Raw genomic sequence first — 19,963 nt, 5'->3', positions numbered from 1 at the left:
GCGGACGCGAATTGGGGATTTGGTAGTCCCCGGGTGTCATACCCCGTCCTAATCCATCTGGACGAAGTCACCAACATCTGGTCCCATTGCGATGATCGACTCCAAATAATGTCTTTAAAATGAGCAAATGCACAGCGGAAGATTTCTTTCATACCTGAGAATAAACATGCTTAAAAGTGTCAACCAAAAGGTTGGTGAGTTCATAAATTTATCATAAACAATAAAATTCATCATTTTGATAGACCACAAGATTTAAATGCTGCATGGTACAAATGGGCCCGAATCCTATACCCACCTGTAATGTACATGCGATATCTTTTAAATACAGTACATCTTTCTCGTGTACGAAATCATTTTTCATAAATCTTAGTAACCGTACACATATTTCGTGCATAAAAATAACATACACATAACCTGTGTATAAAATCATTCTCTCGATACATAACATTCACTTTTCATTTCTTTCATAGCTTGGCTTAGTAACCGACCTAAACATATAATGCGCATAATAATATCCCCAAAATAGAACATCTCGTCTGTATAATAATCATATAAACTTCGAAGTACTAAACACCACGCCCACTAGCCCTTCCGTCTAGTGAACATTCTGGGTGGGGGTGTTAAACCCGGTAGCTACCTTTAGGATTCGCGTGAATTAGGGCCATACCCGTTTCTAATTCTTAGGTTACCAAGCAATAATAATCAGGGGAAAATATTCACAACAATTAGTGGCAATTATCACGTCCAACTAATTCAATAATAATCCACAGAACTTCTGTCTGTATAATAATTCATTCGAGGAATGTTTTGCTTGTGTCTATCTCGTCAAACATTTATAAAAGCATTGTATTCGTAGTTCAAAACATATTTCAAAAGCATTTAATAAAGCAGTTGTAAAAACAGCGCATGTATTCTCAGTCCCAAAAATGTAAAGAGTAAAAGGGAATCAAATGAACTCACTGTACTGTATTTTGTAGTAAAAATACATATGACGACATTGAACAATTGTAGGGTTGGTCTCGGATTCATGAACCTTACTAGAAAAAGATCCAAAGAGGATAACTGCCCATGCCCAGGCTCGAACCCACGACCTCCCGTTCATCCAACATACGCCTAACCATCCTTCCGTTTTGGTTTTTCTGTTTTAATAGCCCGATTTAATTATATATCCTATGACTATCTGTTTCTTCTCCTTCCTCCTCTTCTTTAAACATCTTCTTCCATACCGACGACTTCATCCTTGGTATCATCACAGCTCATTATCCATTATCAATATCGAAATCCACAAGTATCATCAACTTAGTCATGGTTCAAAGTTTTCGATGTAATTCAGTAATATATTTCCACATAAAATCATGACCTCATTGTGACATCTTGCACTCATCATCATCACAGTATGCTGTAACTCCTTCTCCTTGTGAATTTCGATTGGGCCATCATAAAGTGTTGGGCTTATTGATGCTAGAATCAATTTGGGCCGAATCAGATAAAAGGTATAAAGGCTGCGTTAAAAAAAATAACAAGCATCCCTGGAACCGTTTCAATTGGTAAAAGCAATCAAATAAAGTAATGCAAGTGATTGTTTTCTTTAATCACAAAGTGGAACCACTTGTTGAGTGTTTGTCGGACATTGGATTGTAAACCGTCCCACTATTTCTTTTATTGTATAGAAAATTTATAAGGTATTATATAATGTTTTCAAGAGTGTCCCATTTGCCAAACTCAATCTGCGAGTATACATATTCTCTTCTTAATTCACAAACTCACTCCACAGGAGAAAGGAAACGTGGTGTTTGGTTGTAGTGTTTTACGATTAAAACAGAAAGAGATTTGGAGGGGTATAGCTAGAGAGAGAGAAGAGAAAGAATAGGCGGTATGGTGGTGGCATTCGATATAAGTTACAACAACAAAAAATATACATAGAGTGAACCATGGTGATGCTTGGTGAGGTGTGATTGTTTAAATTAGAACGAAAACAATAGCTTGCGATTGATGTTTGGTGATGGAGGCTCGATGAAGTGGTGGTGTGTGTGTTGATAGTTGTGGTGTTTGACAGAAGTAGAAGTTGGAATAGCATGTAGTCGTAGCAGCAATCAAAGGTTATAAGTTTGGTAAGTTGGCGATTTAGTGATTTTCATTTAGTGCAAGATTATGAAGAGGATGTATGGGTTTGTTTGAAAAGTTAATAGCACAGCAGCAGTGATCGTATTAGAAAAAGAATAGATGTTGCAGGAGTTGTCGTAGATGTCGAGCAAGTCATGAAGGAGAAGATCATAGATGTTGTGCGGTGGTTGCAACAAGGGTGATGGTTATCCGAAGGTGTTTGATGTGTAGAGAACTCAATCAACATGAGTTATCTATGGTGACTTCTTGGACAGAACAAGTGATCTTTGTAGATTTTAAACCCAATTTATCATTAATTATAGTAGTAAGTATTCACGCCTTTTAGTAAGGTTACACATAAATTAATAATTGCAAACCGATGGATCTTTAAGTGGAGTGGGTATCGAATTTTTAACACAGACAAACAAAAGAGGTTAAAATATAAAAAGCTGATTGGAGTCTGTAACAGATTTTGGATCGTTCTTTATATTAAAGTCGTGATTTGAGAATCATAAAGCAATAATTACTGCAGAAAGATAACGATGGAAACAGAATACGATGTGCTGTATTTAAATATATATAATGTATCTATGTCCATATATATCAGTATTCTATATTTATTTACGTATGTATTTGTATATATTTAAGTATATATCAGTAATCTATATGTACCTGTAACTGTGCTTATCTATATATCCATATATATATAACAGTATAATTGCATATGTATTGGCATTTAATTACAATCTATGTTAATATTATATACGTATTTTTTCTGTATCTGCATCTGTATATACAATATTTTATCTATATATGTAAAACTGTAATCTATATATATATGTATACGTATATATATATATATATCAATATATAATGATAGTAATTTAATTATTCTAATTGTTATTTTACATTCTAAATTCTAATGATTCATTTCTATTTCATTATTTTCAATACCTATATTTATATCTATTTATATATATATATATATATATATACATTTATATTTATTTGCAACACTTGTTCGTGAATCGTCGGGAATTGGTCAAAGGTTAATTGCATTCATGTAAACAGTTCCAACATTTTTAGACTTAACATTATAGACTTTGCTTATCGTGTCGAAATCATATAAAGATTAACTTTAAATTTGGTCGGAAATTTCTGGGTCGTCACAGTACCTACCCGTTAAAGAAATTTCGTCCCAAAATTTGAGTGAGGTCGTCATGGCTAACCATAAAAATGTTTTCATGACGAATATGAGTTGATGAATAGAGTTTTATCATAATTGACTAATGTAGATAAAATGATTTGATTATATGAAGTGTACGAGTGAAGCTATCACAAAAGAATGAAATGAGAAAATGCAAGTTCGTCTTAACCGGTGACGTAGTCAGGGTTTATTTTCGGGATTCAAGGAATTTAAAGAAAATCTTCGAAATCTATAAGATCTGATTCTTCAAGATTTAAGGAAATTAGGATCTCTTTAATTAAATGCAATGATCTGTCCCTATTACTATCTGATATTTCCATTAGAAATTTACTTTTTCCGTTCCATTAGTTTTCACCACTTCTATACTCAAATTCATAAATTTAAAAGATTGTGAAAATACTTAATCCAGTTCTGATTCTTGTTCTTATCCTTACTATCGCAATAATCATTCTTCTTTTCCAATTACCACCGGAGGAACCTGTTTTCTTCTACTTCGCCCTTGGGGTTATAATGTTTTTAATTCTCCCGTGTCTTTATGTTGCAATAAACATTGATATACACGGTTTGTAATTTAGGTGTTATTATCGAGCTTTATATTCCCCCTTATATTTCGGAGCTCTTTGCCTTTTTATTCTCCTCTCGACTCCTAGTAAAGCGAGTAATGGTCCAGAATTCGTAAGTACAGAGTTTCGAATGATTATAATGTTCTAAGCAGGAAGGAACGTGATAGCATAATTTGATTTTCAAATTTACCAAAATCACTGAGGATAGAACTATCAAGAATATACTTTCTTGATATGTTCAGAAGGTAAGTAGAATGAAAGAGTTATGTAACATGGCACATGATAATGGTATGATTTACTGTGAACCATCATCAAGTTTCATTAGAAACTCAGCATGACTTACTGTAATATAATCACGTTGGCCGGGCGTCATTATATTATACTAACTCATGCTTCAATTCCCAACACTTCTCCACAATTCATTCATAATTTATACTTAGATTTTACAGAAGTTTCCAATATAATGGAATACAGAAAACACGAAGAGGTAGATAATTTCGGACAAGAATATTTATGAAAATATCCTCAGAAATATCGAAAATATTTATGATGATATTTTGGAATTTCTAAGTTCGAAGGTTGATGAAGAAAAAGTTTCCGCAAGATTTTAACATGACTTCGGAGCAAGATATTCTTTAAAGATTTCATCGGATTCAGATTTACCTGAATTCTTTGAATATAGGGTTTGGTCCTTGTATTTGTCCTTGGTCTCCTTCATGGTTAGCTCAATCTATTTTCCAGTACCAAATTTTCCATCGAGTGTTCCCAACATTCCATTCTTTATTATCAAACTCTTGGCCGTTTAGACCATCTACGATTTTACTGTTCCCTCTGCATTTAATGCTACTATAACTGAATCATCGATTATCAATCCGAGGTGGTTTCAAGAGAATTGTGTTTTTAGGTGATTAAATGCTGATGGTGATATGGTGGAATATGAAAGGTTCCCCGGTAACAATAAAAGAGCACGCAGATATATCAAGATTATAATAAGGTTGTTTCGAACGAAAAGTCGAAGTTGACTTGCTGGAGCTGTGAAAAAATTTGCTAATTTGAAAAGGAATTGCAGAGTTATTTTTGGTAATAACAATGCCAAAGGAGCTAGCACAGATACGTGTTAATCGTTTATTCAGGTTCCGAGTGTTTTCAGGTGCATAACCATATGCATCGATCTTTTCTTCCGTAGATGAAGTGCGGTTGGTTCATCCTCTGGATTGAGGTGTTTTGAAGAATTATGAAAGGTTTGAACGCAGATTGTAATCGTCGAGTTACAATTGTGGTTTAAGATGAAATCAAATGGCAAACTTGAAGAAATATTTAGTTTCATATGTTATAATCAATATTTTAATTCATTTTTAATTGTCCAATGTTATTAGTCCACAGTCGATTGTCCACAGTTAACAGTTCAATAATTCATATATAGTTTGATATATAATATTCGAATTAATTAATACGTATCGTGACCCGTGTACATGTCTCAGACTCGATCACAACTCAAAGTATATATATTATTGTAGAATCAACCTCAATCCTGTATAGCTAACTCTAGCATTACTGCATATAGAGTGTCTATGGTTATTCCAAATAATATATATAGATGCGTCGATATGATATGTCAAAACCTTGTATACGTGTCCCGATATTTAAAGTGCGAAAAATAAATAACAGAAATTAAATGACGATAAATAAAATTGCGAGAATTAAAATTGAGATAAATAAAATGCGATAAATAAAAGGTAATACAGAATTAACAGTTAGCTAGGAACAGTTAGCTAGGAACAGTTAGCGTGGATTCTTAACAACATTTTTCATAGTTAATTTGTTTGTTTCTAACAAATTTTATTTTTTTGTCCAATGTTTTCTTCATTATGCCACTTGTTGGATTCTGATAGATCAAAATCCAAATATGAAATTGAATGAAAATGGTTATTCTGTGATGAGCGGATTCGTACTTCTGTAGTTGTAAGTAGGATAGTAAATGACTATTGAATCAGATTCGAAGAATGTACAGTGTAACTTATTAATGTGGAATCTAAATATTTCTAGGGTATTACCTACCCGTTAAAATATTTTCACCATTAACAGTTTGTACAAAAGAATTTTTAACTACAATCTTTATGAAAATATACTTACATATATATTTTCCTCAGATGTAATCATGGATTTAATGAGTTAATATGATATTAATCTCATTTGCTTTTCGGTTTGAGCTAGAATAAATAATATCTGAGACTTTAAAGATTACATAATCGCCATGAAGAGTTAAGATATATGATGTAGAACGATACGTAGAACGGTGATTATACTCGCGGTACAGAATGAGATGTGGAGGCACGTGATGTTGAAACTTGGGTTGTTGGTGGTACTAGTGCTGTTGTTGCTGAGACTGGTGATGTTACTGGTGTTGGTGATACTGCTGGTGCTTGCAAATTGTGTACCGTGCTCTCTAAAGTTAACACTCGAGCTCGGAGTTCTTTAACTTCTTCTACTAATCCTGGTTGGTTATCAGTGTGAGGTAGAGGTCGGATATCTTCTCTAGTTCCATTAATGTAGCCTCGAGACGAAAAATTCTTGCAAAAAGGGTATAAACGGTGTTGCGAACAGGTTCGTCGGTGAGCGGTTCGAGTACTCCAAGGTTAGGTGGTAGATTCGGTTCATGATATGGAGTACCTTCTTCCCTTCTCCATAGGGTGAGTATGTCGCGAACCCACACCCATTTTATCCAGTAATCACGGTAGTTGATTGGTTGGTGTGCTCCTGTCACACTGTCTTCAGAGTCAGAGGAACGTGGTCGATTTGTAGAGGCCATCTTACGCGATCACAGAAAAGATTTTTGATATGAAGAGTTTAGTGACAGCAATTGATAGTTGGATGTATTCTCAATGCATAATATGCATAGATATATATAGTACCAGGATCCCTTAAATTACGGAGAAATTTACGAGAGATATCAGGCAAGGTCTACAGTAACAGATATGCTAAGATATGAATTGTCATATACGCTAAGATATGAATTTTGTCTATACACTATTCATGCAGTCAATGCGGTAAAACATGTCTAGACTAAGAATAATGAGCAGGTAATTTCCTAAGGATGATAAGCAGATGATTTCTGACAAAAATAATAAGCAAAACTTTTGACATGCAGACACGGTCAAAGTCCAGACTCACTAATGCATCCTAACGACTATCAGTTAGACACACTAATGCAAGACCTGTTTCGCTAAGACCACCGCTCTGATACCACATGTCATACCCAGTCCTAATCCATCTGGATGAAGTCACCAACATCTGGTCCCATTGCGATGATCGACTCCAAATAATGTCTTTAAAATGAGCAAATGCACAGCGGAAGATTTCTTTCATACCTGAGAATAAACATGCTTAAAAGTGTCAACCAAAAGGTTGGTGAGTTCATAAATTTATCATAAACAATAAAATTCATCATTTTGATAGACCACAAGATTTAAATGCTGCATGGTACAAATGGGCCCGAATCCTATACCCACCTATAATGTACATGCGATATCTTTTAAATATAGTACATCTTTCTCGTGTACGAAATCATTTTTCATAAATCTTAGTAACCGTACACATATTTCGTGCATAAAAATAACATACACATAACCTGTGTATAAAATCATTCTCTCGATACATAACATTCACTTTTCATTTCTTTCATAGCTAGGCTTAGTAACCGACCTTAACATATAATGTGCATAATAATATCCCCAAAATAGAACATCTCATCTGTATAATTAACATATAAACTTCGAAGTACTAAACACCACGCCCACTAGCCCTTCCGTTTAGTAAACATTCTGGGTGGGGGTGTTAAACTCGGTAGCTACCTTTAGGATTCGCGTGAATTAGGGCCATACCCGTTTCTAATTCTTAGGTTACCAAGCAATAATAATCCGGGGAAAATATTCACAACAATTAGTGGCAATTATCACGTCCAACTAATTCAATAATAATCCACAGAACTTCTGTCTGCATAATAATTCATTCGAGGAATGTTTTGCTTGTATCTATCTCGTCAAACATTTATAAAAGCATTGTATTTGCAGTTCAAAATATATTTCAAAAGCATTTAATAAAGCAGTTGTAAAAACAGCGCATGTATTCTCAGTCCCAAAAATGTAAAGAGTAAAAGGGAATCAAATGAACTCACCGTACTGTATTTTTTAGTAAAAATACATATGACGACATTGAACAATTGTAGGGTTGGTGTCGGATTCACAAACCTTACTAGAAAAAGATCCAAAGAGGATAACTGCCCATGCCCAGGCTCGAACCCACGCCCTCTCGTTCATCCGACATACACCTAACCATCCTTTCGTTTTGGTTTTTTTGTTTTAATAGCCCGATTTAATTATATATCCTATGACTATCTGTTTCTTCTCCTTCCTCCTCTTCTTTAAACATCTTCTTCCATACCGACGACTTCATCCTTGGTATCATCACAGCTCATTATCCATTATCAATAACGAAATCCACAAGTATCATCAACTTAGTCATGGTTTAAAGTTTTCGATGTAATTCAGTAATATATTTCCATATAAAATCATGACCTCATTGTGACATCTTGCACTCATCATCATCACAGTATGCTGTAACTCCTTCTCCTTGTGAATTTCGATTGGGCCATCATAAAGTGTTGGGCTTATTGATGCTAGAATCAATTTGGGCCGAATCAGATAAAAGGTATAAAGGCTGCGTTAAAAAAAATAACAAGCATCCCTGGAACCGTTTCAATTGGTAAAAGCAATCAAATAAAGTAATGCAAGTGATTGTTTTCTTTAATCACAAAGTGGAACCACTTGTTGAGTGTTTGTCGGACATTGGATTGTAAACCGTCCCACTATTTCTTTTATTGTATAGAAAATTTATAAGGTATTATATAATGTTTTCAAGAGTGTCCCATTTGCCAAACTCAATCTGCGAGTATACATATTCTCTTCTTAATTCACAAACTCACTCCACAGGAGAAAGGAAACGTGGTGTTTGGTTGTAGTGTTTTACGATTAAAATAGAAAGAGATTTGGAGGGGTATAGCTAGAGAGAGAGAAGAGAAAGAATAGGCGGTATGGTGGTGGCATTCGATATAAGTTACAACAAAAAAAAAATATACATGGAGTGAACCATGGTGATGCTTGGTGAGGTGTGATTGTTTAAACTAGAACGAAAACAATAGCTTGCGGTTGATGTTTGGTGATGGAGGCTCGATGAAGTAGTGGTGTGTGTGTTGATAGTTGTGGTGTTTGACAGAAGTAGAAGTTGGAATAGCATGTAGTCGTAGCAGCAATCAACGGTTATAAGTTTGGTAAGTTGGCGATTTAGTGATTTTCGTTTAGTGCAAGATTATAAAGAGGATGTATGGGTTTGTTTGAAAAGTTAATAGCACAGCAGCAGTGATCGTATTAGAAAAAGAATAGATGTTGCAGGAGTTGTCGTGGATGTCGAGCAAGTCACGAAGGAGAAGATCATAGATGTTGTGCGGTGGTTGCAACAAGGGTGATGGTTATCCGAAGGTGTTTGATTTGTATAGAACTCAATCAACATGAGTTATCTATGGTGACTTCTTGGACAGAACAAGTGATCTTCGTAGATTTTAAACCCAATTTATCATTAATTATAGTAGTAAGTATTCACGCCTTTTAGTAAGGTTACACATAAATTAATAATTGCAAACCGATGGATCTTTAAGTGGAATGGGTATCGAATTTTTAACACAGACAAACAAAAGAGGTTAAAATATAAAAAGCTGATTGGAGTCTGTAACAGATTTTGGATCGTTCTTCATATTAAAGTCGTGATTTGAGAATCATACAGCAATAATTACTGCAGAAAGATAACGATGGAAACAGAATACGATGTGCTGTATTTAAATATATATATATAATGTATCTATGTCCATATATATCAGTATTCTATATATGTTTACGTATGTATTTGTATATATTTAAGTATATATCAGTAATCTATATGTACCTGTAACTGTGCTTATCTATATATCCATAAATATATAACTGTATAATTGCGTATGTATTGGCATTTAATTACAATCTAAGTTAATATTATATACGTATTTTATCTGTATCTGCATCTGTATATACAATAATTTATCTATATATGTAAAATTGTAATCTATATATATATATGTATATATATATATATATATATATATATATATTCGTATATATTTTATAACATCATATATATATATATACACACATATATACATATATATATACATATATATATACATATATATATACATATATATATACATATATATATATATATATATACATATATATATATATATATATATATATATATATATATATATATATATATATATATATATATATATATATATATCAATATATAATGATGGTAATTTAATTATTCTAATTGTTATTTTACATTCTAAATTCTAATGATTCATTTCTATTTCATTATTTTCAATACCTATATTTATATCTATTTTTATATATATATACATTTATATTTATTTGCAGCACTTGTTCGTGAATCGTCGGGAATTGGTCAAAGGTTAATTGCATTCATGTAAACAGTTCCAACATTTTTAGACTTAACATTATAGACTTTGCTTATCGTGTCGAAATCATATAAAGATTAAGTTTAAATTTGGTCGGAAATTTTCGGGTCGTCACACCGGGATTATGCTTTCGGTATCGGGTTGGGTTATAGAGTCCTAACTCGTCTAAATGTAAATTGGGATTGAAACTTGTATTTTGTACGAAAGTCGTAAAACGGCCGATGTGGGCCCGGTGTCGTAAAACTCGTTTTATTATTGGAACGTGTTAGTTTTATCTAATATTATATGTTGTGAAAAGTGTTTCGTCTAAAAGTGTCGGGAAGTGGGAGATCTTTAAATGAAATTTGGAAAATTTGGACAGCAAGCTGTCACGCCTTGTGCGTGCCGCGCACTTAGGGGTTGCGCGCCGCGCACCCCGCTGCTATATAAAAAAATTGCCGCGTATTCGGTTGGATAACGGGTTGGGTCGTTACATTTTATCAATGAACTTAATGGTAAGTTTCATCCTTAAACACATGGCCAGAAGAACTGTGACCCAAACACATTGTAGAATAATTGCAAAAAAAAAAAAAAAATTTAATATAATCAATCAATGGGATTTTGAAAAAGCTCTAAACGTTGATGTGACAATATAACGGACGAAATTCTTGGTAAATTTAGAAGTATGTACAACGTGTACCATTTTACATAAAACAATTTGACTTAGTTAAACAACTCAATAAAGGAGTGGTTTTAAAATTATTTTGAAGATATAATTTAGTATGTACTAACCAAAATAAGTTAAGGTAAATTTATTTATTTGATTTTATACGTACATATGTGATTTTATAAATTGCATACATGACAGAAAACCTTACTACTTCTATTTGTCCATAAATCTCATGAGGACCGCCCAATAAAAAATGTGTAAAAATTCTGATGATAAGCAGAGTATTCATATTTCAGAGGTCACGAGTTGAAGTAAGATCATAGAAGATCGAGTGAAGGACTTGAATCGTCGTGCTACATTTGACCAACAAATGTTACGAGGTCATGAAAACCAATGAGTTAAATGTTGTCTTGACTATTATCAGGACATAAGTCCTTGGACCAAAACTGTTCACGTGCGAAGCTGTTGCTAACAAGTGAGGTATGAAGGATAAAGCATGAGATAGGTAGTTTGGTGAAAATGAGTTTCCTGTATCTCAACAATTAAGAAAATGAGTATTTTCCTTACTCATGTAATAACATTGGAATTTCTGAATGAGTGGTGTAAAAATTTTCTTTGACTCGCTTTCTATTCCTCATGTCACAATATTAGAATTTCTACATGAATTACCGTGATATAATCACGTTGGTCTGACGTCATTATATTATACTAATTCATAGTTCCATTCCAATAGCACTACATGAGGTCAGGATACGCGATCAACCTCGAATTTCCACACAATTTCTCTAAAATGATTTCTTAAACAATGTGCTAAGGATAGCACAAGAGACAGAAACATCAAAAGTAATGAATAAGAGTAACGATGACATAAAAATATCTTTGAAGTATTAAGAATCTTTAAATGTCAAGAACGACGTTTCCGGTCCGCAATCCAAAGCACAAAGGCACAACAGCACAAAGGCACGTAATATAACAAGAATGTTATATACCTAAACATAACAACTGACATTAAAATGCTGAGCATTTAGAAGTCAAGAATGATGTCTTGCGTAATATAACTCAAACGTTATATACATAACCATAATAGATAACATAGAAATGTCGAGAATTCAAGAATGACATCCCTCGGTTTCAGTAACCGATGTGTTCTTATAAAAAATAAACTCGCATGAGTCGGAGAATACATTTAAATCGAGATGGGAGTTCCTCCCGGATTCAGAACATAACAGAAATGTATGTATGATAACAATATACATACCATAGAATACAAATAATCACATATAATAATATGTTATAGGTCGGACTGTAGACTAGACTCACTAATGCACCCTATTGACTCGGGTAACGAAATCAATGCAGCCTAATTCCCCACAACCAAGGCTCTAATACCAACTTTAACGACCCGTCAAGTACACTTGACGACCATCGTTATCTTGGTCCCACAGCTTAATCATAACTCTATATGAATTTAATAAATGACCTTGCATTCTTTATTTAAAAATGGTTTTCTATAAAGGAAACCTACCAAAATATGTAAGTTTAGAAAAACCATACATAAATTCTTAACCAAAAGTTGACCAAAACAAAGTCAACAAACACCCACAATTTAATGTATCAAAATAGAATGCAAGTTAATGTTTAACAAAAGCTGCCATCATAAATATGCAGACTCTCTAAGCACAACGAAAGCAATCAATCATGAACCTGGGAATAAAACATGCGAGTAAACTGTCAACAAAAATGTTGAGTGAATTATAGGTTTAATATTGCAAACAATAATTAATTTAAACCATAAAAATTTATGTTTGAAAACATAAAGACCCATTTTGGACCACAAAATTATATGCTCGAAAACATATAAAAATATTATACCATTAACCCGTGAGCCACCTGGTAATCACTTAACCATTTCCATACCCTTACCAAACAACAATATACACCGAACCGGTGTATCTTCAAATAATTACGAAGTACTAATACATTCCGATTATAAATTGCTAGCGCGACTAGCTCGAAATGGGGTTGTCAAACTCGATAGATCTATCCATAGGATTCGCGTTCACCAGTAGAAACCAGTGATTACAATTACCAGATTAGAGAATATTTTTGTTCGACTCACAATGAATCATTTAAACCAAATTCCACTTGTGTCCAATATGTAAAATAAATTGCTTGTATTCTCATCCCAAAAGATTTAAAATAGAAAAATGGGACTATAACTCACCTTAACGAAATCGAAGTAACAACACAGAAATGTGAACCGCAAATGATAAAGTGATCTAGAATGATCACAACGCCGACCTATAAATAAAGCAGTTCGATATAAATAACTAACTTAGGTCAAGTCTTAGTATGATAGCTATAGTACTTATTGCAAATAAATATAGAACAACACTTGGTATGTTTCTATTGTAGGAAAGTTTCTATTTTTGAAAAGTTTCTATTTTAGGAAAGTTTCTATTTTAGGAAAGTTTCTATTTTTGGAAAGTTTTCATATTTAGAAAGTTGCTATTTTTGGAAAGTTTATAACTTAGGAAAGTTTCCTTAATTAGAAAGTCAACAAAAGTCAACTAAAAGTCAAAGTCAACCGAAAGTCAACTCAAAAGTCAACCTTTGTCAACATTGAATTTTAAAGTATAAATTATATTAATAATATATGTTATAATATTATTTAAAGTCATATATGTATAATCATGTCATAACATAAGTTTAATTAAATTAAAATGAATTATTAAAGTTAACATAAGTTTAAATGATATAATTAATATATCATAAGTATTTAATTAAGTAATTAAATATTAATCATAATATAAGTATTATTAATTAATAATAAATTTTAATCATATCATAAGTATTATTAATTAATAATGAATTATTAATCATATCATAAGTTTTAATTAAAATTATTAAATCATAAGTATTTAACAATTAATTTATAATTAAATAATAACTAAGCCTTATAATAATTAAATAATAAATTAATATTTATTATATGTCTTATTATAATAATCTCATAACATAAGTTTAATACTTATCATAAGTATTTTTCATTAATAATAAAAGTATTATTAATCATAAGTTTAATTAAAAGTTTAATTAATCAAAATGTAATTAATAAATGATATAATAAATATATATATCATAAGTCTTAAATTAAAATAATTACTTTTATATCATAAGTAATTTATTAATAATGAAAATCATTATTTATATCATAAGTTTTATCTCATAACCATAAGTTTTAATTAAAAGTTCATCGAGTCATAACTTGAGCCCCGGGTGTCGGTTTTCGGCGAGTCTTATATATATCTTCGCCTAACCAAACCACCCGACACACTAGTGTACTCAAGAACACCCCAAAATCAGTTCCCAAGTCATGACCAACAGCCATAATTCAACTTGGAACTTTAATCCGATCAAAATCTTGTTTTAGTCATTCCGGGTGATCCGTGGCTCGGATTTCGATGACCCGAACATGAATGTTCATCCCATCATCAATCCTAACACACTAGTACACCCTTGAGACTCCAAAAGTGGTTACAAAGTCGAACCAAAACAGAAACAATCCATTTTTACATTTTAATTCCATGAAAACACCATTTTAATCATAACATAAGTTCCGGGAATCGAAATAACATGAATCCGGAGTCTAAAATCAATGTCTTGATGAGAGAAACACATCTAAACACTTTAATTTAACAAAAACATAAGTTAAGTGTACTGAAATGATCAATTAGTCCGCTGTCCACTTTCAATCAAACCGAAAACATGTAATAACGAGTGATTCTATGCATACAATCATTAATTCAACAATACACAAGCACTATACTATCATAATAATCATAAAAAACAGAAAAATTAAGTAAAAATCAAAAAGCTAGGGTTAGGGTTTATACCCTAATCAATAATCAAGTGGTATGAACGCGTAGAGATTGAAGAGTAGAATCCGGAAATGATAAAAGACCTATGATCCAATCAATATTTTTGATTGATTGATGATGATGATGATGATGATGATGATGATGATGATGATGATGATGATGTTGATGATGGTGGTGGCAGCCAAAAAGAAGAAGGAAGAGGAGAAAAATGCTAGAGAGAAAATGAGGGTTAATGAGAAAGTGTTTAAATGAAATGTTAAAACAAAATGAGGAATCAAGTGCTAAACACCCCTTCCTCTTGGTGTTCGGCCGAGTTTCCAAAGGGTGGGCCCCCTTAGTGGCCCAAATTGATAAAATGATTAATTGCTTGTGGCCCGAATGCCCGATCGAAGCCCGAAACGCGAAAACGCTACTACGCGATTAATTCTTCGGAGAGATAACATATACGCGATAAATAAAATATATAAACACTATATATAAATATATGACATCAAAATATTATATTTAAAATAATTTGGATTTAAAAATCTCAAAAGTCTGACCGTTGGTTTGAAAACCGAAAAGATTCGCCGGATAGAAATCCACGGCACGTAGAAATGTACGATTTAAAATATGAATACAAATATTCACATAACACATAATAATTAATATATTATTACAAAAATAATAACATAGTTCATAGAAATGACGTGACATGAATAACAATTAACGGACGTTAAATAATAAACGGTAAAAGATAACGGAAAAAGTAGGGTCGTGACATCAGTCCAACGAATTATTGCTTCCTTACATAAGGAATTTGCTATGACTGATTTAGGACCGCTGAACTACTTCCTTGGCTTTCATGCTACTTGTACTGCGTCTGGAATGTTCCTCTCCTAGAAACAGTATGCCTCCGAGATCATTGAGCGGGCTGGTATGCCCTCATGTCATCATTGAGCGGGCTGGTATCGCAGTCTCGCAGGCGCACTACAGTATCTTACATTTACTCGACCAGACATCTCTTACGCTGTTCAGCAGATCTGTCTCTTCATGCATGACCCTCGAGAGCAACACATGCACGCTCTCAAGCGGATCATTCGTTACATTCAGGGTACCGCTGACCTTGGTCTACAGCTATATGCATCTTCTCCAGCCACATTAGTCGCTTATTCTGACGCTAACTGGGCAGGCTCTCCCACCACAAGACGATCCACCTCAGGCTATTGTGTTTTCCTTGGCAACAATTTACTGTCATGGTCTTCTAAGAGGCAACCACGCCTTCTTGTTCCAGTGCAGAGGCGGAATATCGTGGAGTTGCCAATGCCGTTGTCGAGACTTGTTGGATTCGTAATCTTTTGCGCGAGCTTCATTGTCCTCTTACTTCTGCTACTTTGGTTTACTGTGATAATGTCGGCTCCGTCTACCTCTCTACTAATCCGGTTCAACATCAGCGAACCAAGCACATTGAGATCGATATTCACTTTGTTCGTGATCTAGTTGCTCAGGGACAGGTACGGGTCTTACATGTTCCATCCAGATACCAGTTTGCTGACATCTTCACCAAAGGACTCCCGTATGCACTGTTTGACGAGTTCAGATCCAGCTTGAGCGTCTAGAGTACTCCCGCTTAAACTGTCGGGGAATGTTAGACTAGATATTTAGCCCATAGCCTATATTATTTGTATTGTATGGGCTCAACCCAATTAGCTTGGCTAGGGTTATTTGCCTATATATATGGCTTTGTGTTATGTACGTAATCAATCAATAATACACAATTCATATGCAATTATAACAACAGAAGTGAGCATTTTTGTATTAAACGTTCCATTATTTGCCCAGCTCCAATTCCACACATCTGTTTCCTGCCATCAAAAGTGAAGAGTTAAGCATTTTGTTTAACACCTCCAGTTCATCGAGGGCCCGCCCAAATGGTGGTCTCATCCAGTCCCATTTGGTGTTGAAGCAGCTTCGAGAGTCTCGATTCGGTCCTTGATTAGAACATCTTTTGTGGCCTTTAGTCCGTATAAGCCCCCAAATTCATGCTTCAAGTGTTCCTCCCCAAGCCAAGCAATCACTCCATAATGAAGTAGCCGCAGTTAAAGAATTTAAGCCGAAGCTGTCATTCAAGAACAGGCCACGGTAAAAGAATATTATCCAATTTTACCCAAGCGATTTTATTTTCGGAACCAAAAAATGATCGTCTCAAACTCTCAAGCTTGTTTAACACGCACGTCGGAGCACGAACGAGCGAAAGTAATAGAATGGTAGAATAGTAAGAACATAAGTAACAAGGGTAAGCCGTCCCCCAAATGACATCGATCAGGCTTTTCAATCAGATAGTTTATTTTGCAACTTCAAGATAACCAGGGTCAAATCCTTAATTTTATTCATTCTTGTACCAACGTGAAATTCAAGATAAGTAAAAGAAAAGGAGCCGACATTACAACCAAGTCGGGACGCCATAGATTCTAGTTCCTCTTTTTTGATCCCAATTCCAAAGGTATGTCATTTATGAATCAAGTTTATATTTCTTTGAAACAAAAACTTTTAAATAGAAAGGGTAGAATTGGTACTTTAATGACGTTTAAATATTATTTCGGGTAAAGAACAATTATTTTGAGACAAATATAAATAATAGTAATGTGAATATTCGTTATGGACGGAGAGAGTAGTTAATAGCTATAAGTATTATAACTAATAGTTGATTTTAATACTCTTTGGGAGGGACCAGGGTTGTATTTTATAGTTGATTTTAGTATTCTTTGGTTGGGACCAAGGGTCATTGAATATTGAATATATGTTCATGAGATTTTTATTTTTTTTTAACGGCAGTACAAATTCATTCAGGAGACTTAACCACTCACGCTTTCATATCCCGCAATTTTATAACCTGCCTCAACTGCTACCCAGAAAGAAACCCGACCCAATCCGAAGGCATGGGTGATAAAACCCCCTCCCTACTGCCCCCGCAACGCGATGTGCGGAAGACACCCTTGGATGAACTACAACGTAAGGTTGTGCATGAGATGTTTTTTAAGCTCGGGCCCTCCCGTTTTGAGCTATTTGCAAGGTTTGGTAGATTTCATTTTTCGATGAAATCGCCTTGTTATATATGGTTATTGTTTTTTTTCAAAAATAAATGAGGAAAAAAAATCATCGTGAATTAAGATAAAAAAAGGTTACTTGAATTTTGGATTCTAAATTTTGCATTTATGTTTTTTATATGAGATGTTGTGTTGTATATTATAGAACTTGATGAGTGCGGGAACACACACAACATTTAGCACTGTGGAATGGGCGATTGCTGAACTTATTCGTCATCCACAATTAATGAAACAAGCTCGTGACGAAATAGACACGATTGTGGGTAAAGACCGACTTGTAACTGAACTAGACCTAACTCGACTAACATTTCTACAAGCTATAGTGAAGGAAACGTTTAGACTCCACCCTTCGACACCACTCTCTTTACCTAGGATTGCAGCCGAAAGTTGCGAGATTGATGGGTACTACATTCCTAAAGGTTCCACATTACTCCTATAATCGTATGGGCCATAGCCCGTGACCCAAAAATTTGGACGGATCCATTCGAGTTCAAGCCCACTCGTTTCTTAGATGAGGGAGAAAAGCCGAATGTGGATGTCAAGGGAAATGACTTTGAGTTGATACCATTTGGGGCCAGACGAAGGATTTGTGTGGGTACGAGTCTAGGGCTGGTAATGGTACAGTTGTTGATCGCAACGTTAATTCAAACCTTTGATTGGAAACAGGCTAATGAGTTGGAGCCCGCAAAGCTTAACATGGAAGAAGCATTTGGGCTAGGTCTTCAAAGGGTTGCACCCTTAATGGTGAACCCAAAGCCGAGGTTAGCACCACAGGTATACGAAAGTTGTTAACATTTTTGTTGTTGTTGTGATCTTGTTAACTAAGTTGAAATTGCAAGTTTCGATAGTGTTCCTAAAGATAATGTGTTGCTATCTGAATTATTGGTAATAATGGATATTTTTATAGATGAAAACTTTCTTTATAATGAAATATATGATAAATAATATATTTGTTTATCTGTTAACAAATTACACGTTCATTTTGTTTACTAATTAAATGTAATGCTTTATGTTATTGTTTCTTCCAAATTTAGTATTATTATTAACATCATGTATCATTGTGACTTGTGAGTAGAGATGGGAAAAAAAGGGGATCCAATCCGATCCGGAACCGGATCAAACAGAGACCGAATCCCATAAAAACCCGGTTCCGGATTCAAGATCCGATCCGGATCCTACCGGACACAGGTTTCAAACAAAACCAGATAAATACCGGATCAAAACCGGTTTAGATCCGGATTCGGTTCTAGATCCGGTCTGGATCCGGTTTTGATCCAGAAAAACTAGCCGTTTTTTTTCAAAAAAACTGTCGTTTTTTGATTTTTTTTTTTTTTTGTATGATTTTGGACCATTTTAGCCCCACAATGTGTATTATAAATAGATGGTAGTATTTTGGTTCAAAACACACTAAAAAACATTCTCATATTTCTTTCTAAATCACTAAATACTCTCTAATTATTTACACTATAATTACTCTTTAATCTCTACTTAATTATCCTATAATGGATAATTCACAAGCTTCCGCTTCCCGTTCCGCTTCGGTAGCAATATCTTCACGAGAATATACCACAACCGATATTAATTACAAAAAAGAAACAAAGCGCAAAGGTGACGTTTGGTCTAAATTCGAATTGTGTGTAATAAATGATGTTGTAGAAAAAGCTCGTTGTATACAATCTTCGAAGTTCATGGGTAAGATTTGTCAAGGTTTGTCATTCAACAAGCGCTTCCTTTCAACCACTTCGACAATCCAAAGCTTACGGAACTAATTCGGAATCGACTACAATCGCGATATAGCAATGTAAGTCGTTCTACCTTGAGACGTGACACATTTAAATTATGGAAAAAAGCTAAAATTGATATAATTGAATGTTTTCGAACATATAAATATAGTTTTTCTATAACT

At 33.9% G+C, this 19,963-nt stretch overlaps 1 pseudogene; it reads left to right on the top strand.

Moving 5' to 3' along the window:
* Positions 1–18,849, top strand: part of LOC139892065 (flavonoid 3'-monooxygenase-like) — a 170,754-nt pseudogene extending 151,905 nt beyond the window's left edge.
* Positions 18,850–19,963: the final 1,114 nt, after the last annotated feature.

The sequence above is a fragment of the Rutidosis leptorrhynchoides genome, chromosome 2, assembly GCF_046630445.1.
Source record: "Rutidosis leptorrhynchoides isolate AG116_Rl617_1_P2 chromosome 2, CSIRO_AGI_Rlap_v1, whole genome shotgun sequence".
Classification (NCBI taxonomy): domain Eukaryota; kingdom Viridiplantae; phylum Streptophyta; class Magnoliopsida; order Asterales; family Asteraceae; genus Rutidosis; species Rutidosis leptorrhynchoides.
Note: the sequence above shows the minus strand (reverse complement) of the source record. Positions and strands in the feature narration are given on the sequence as shown.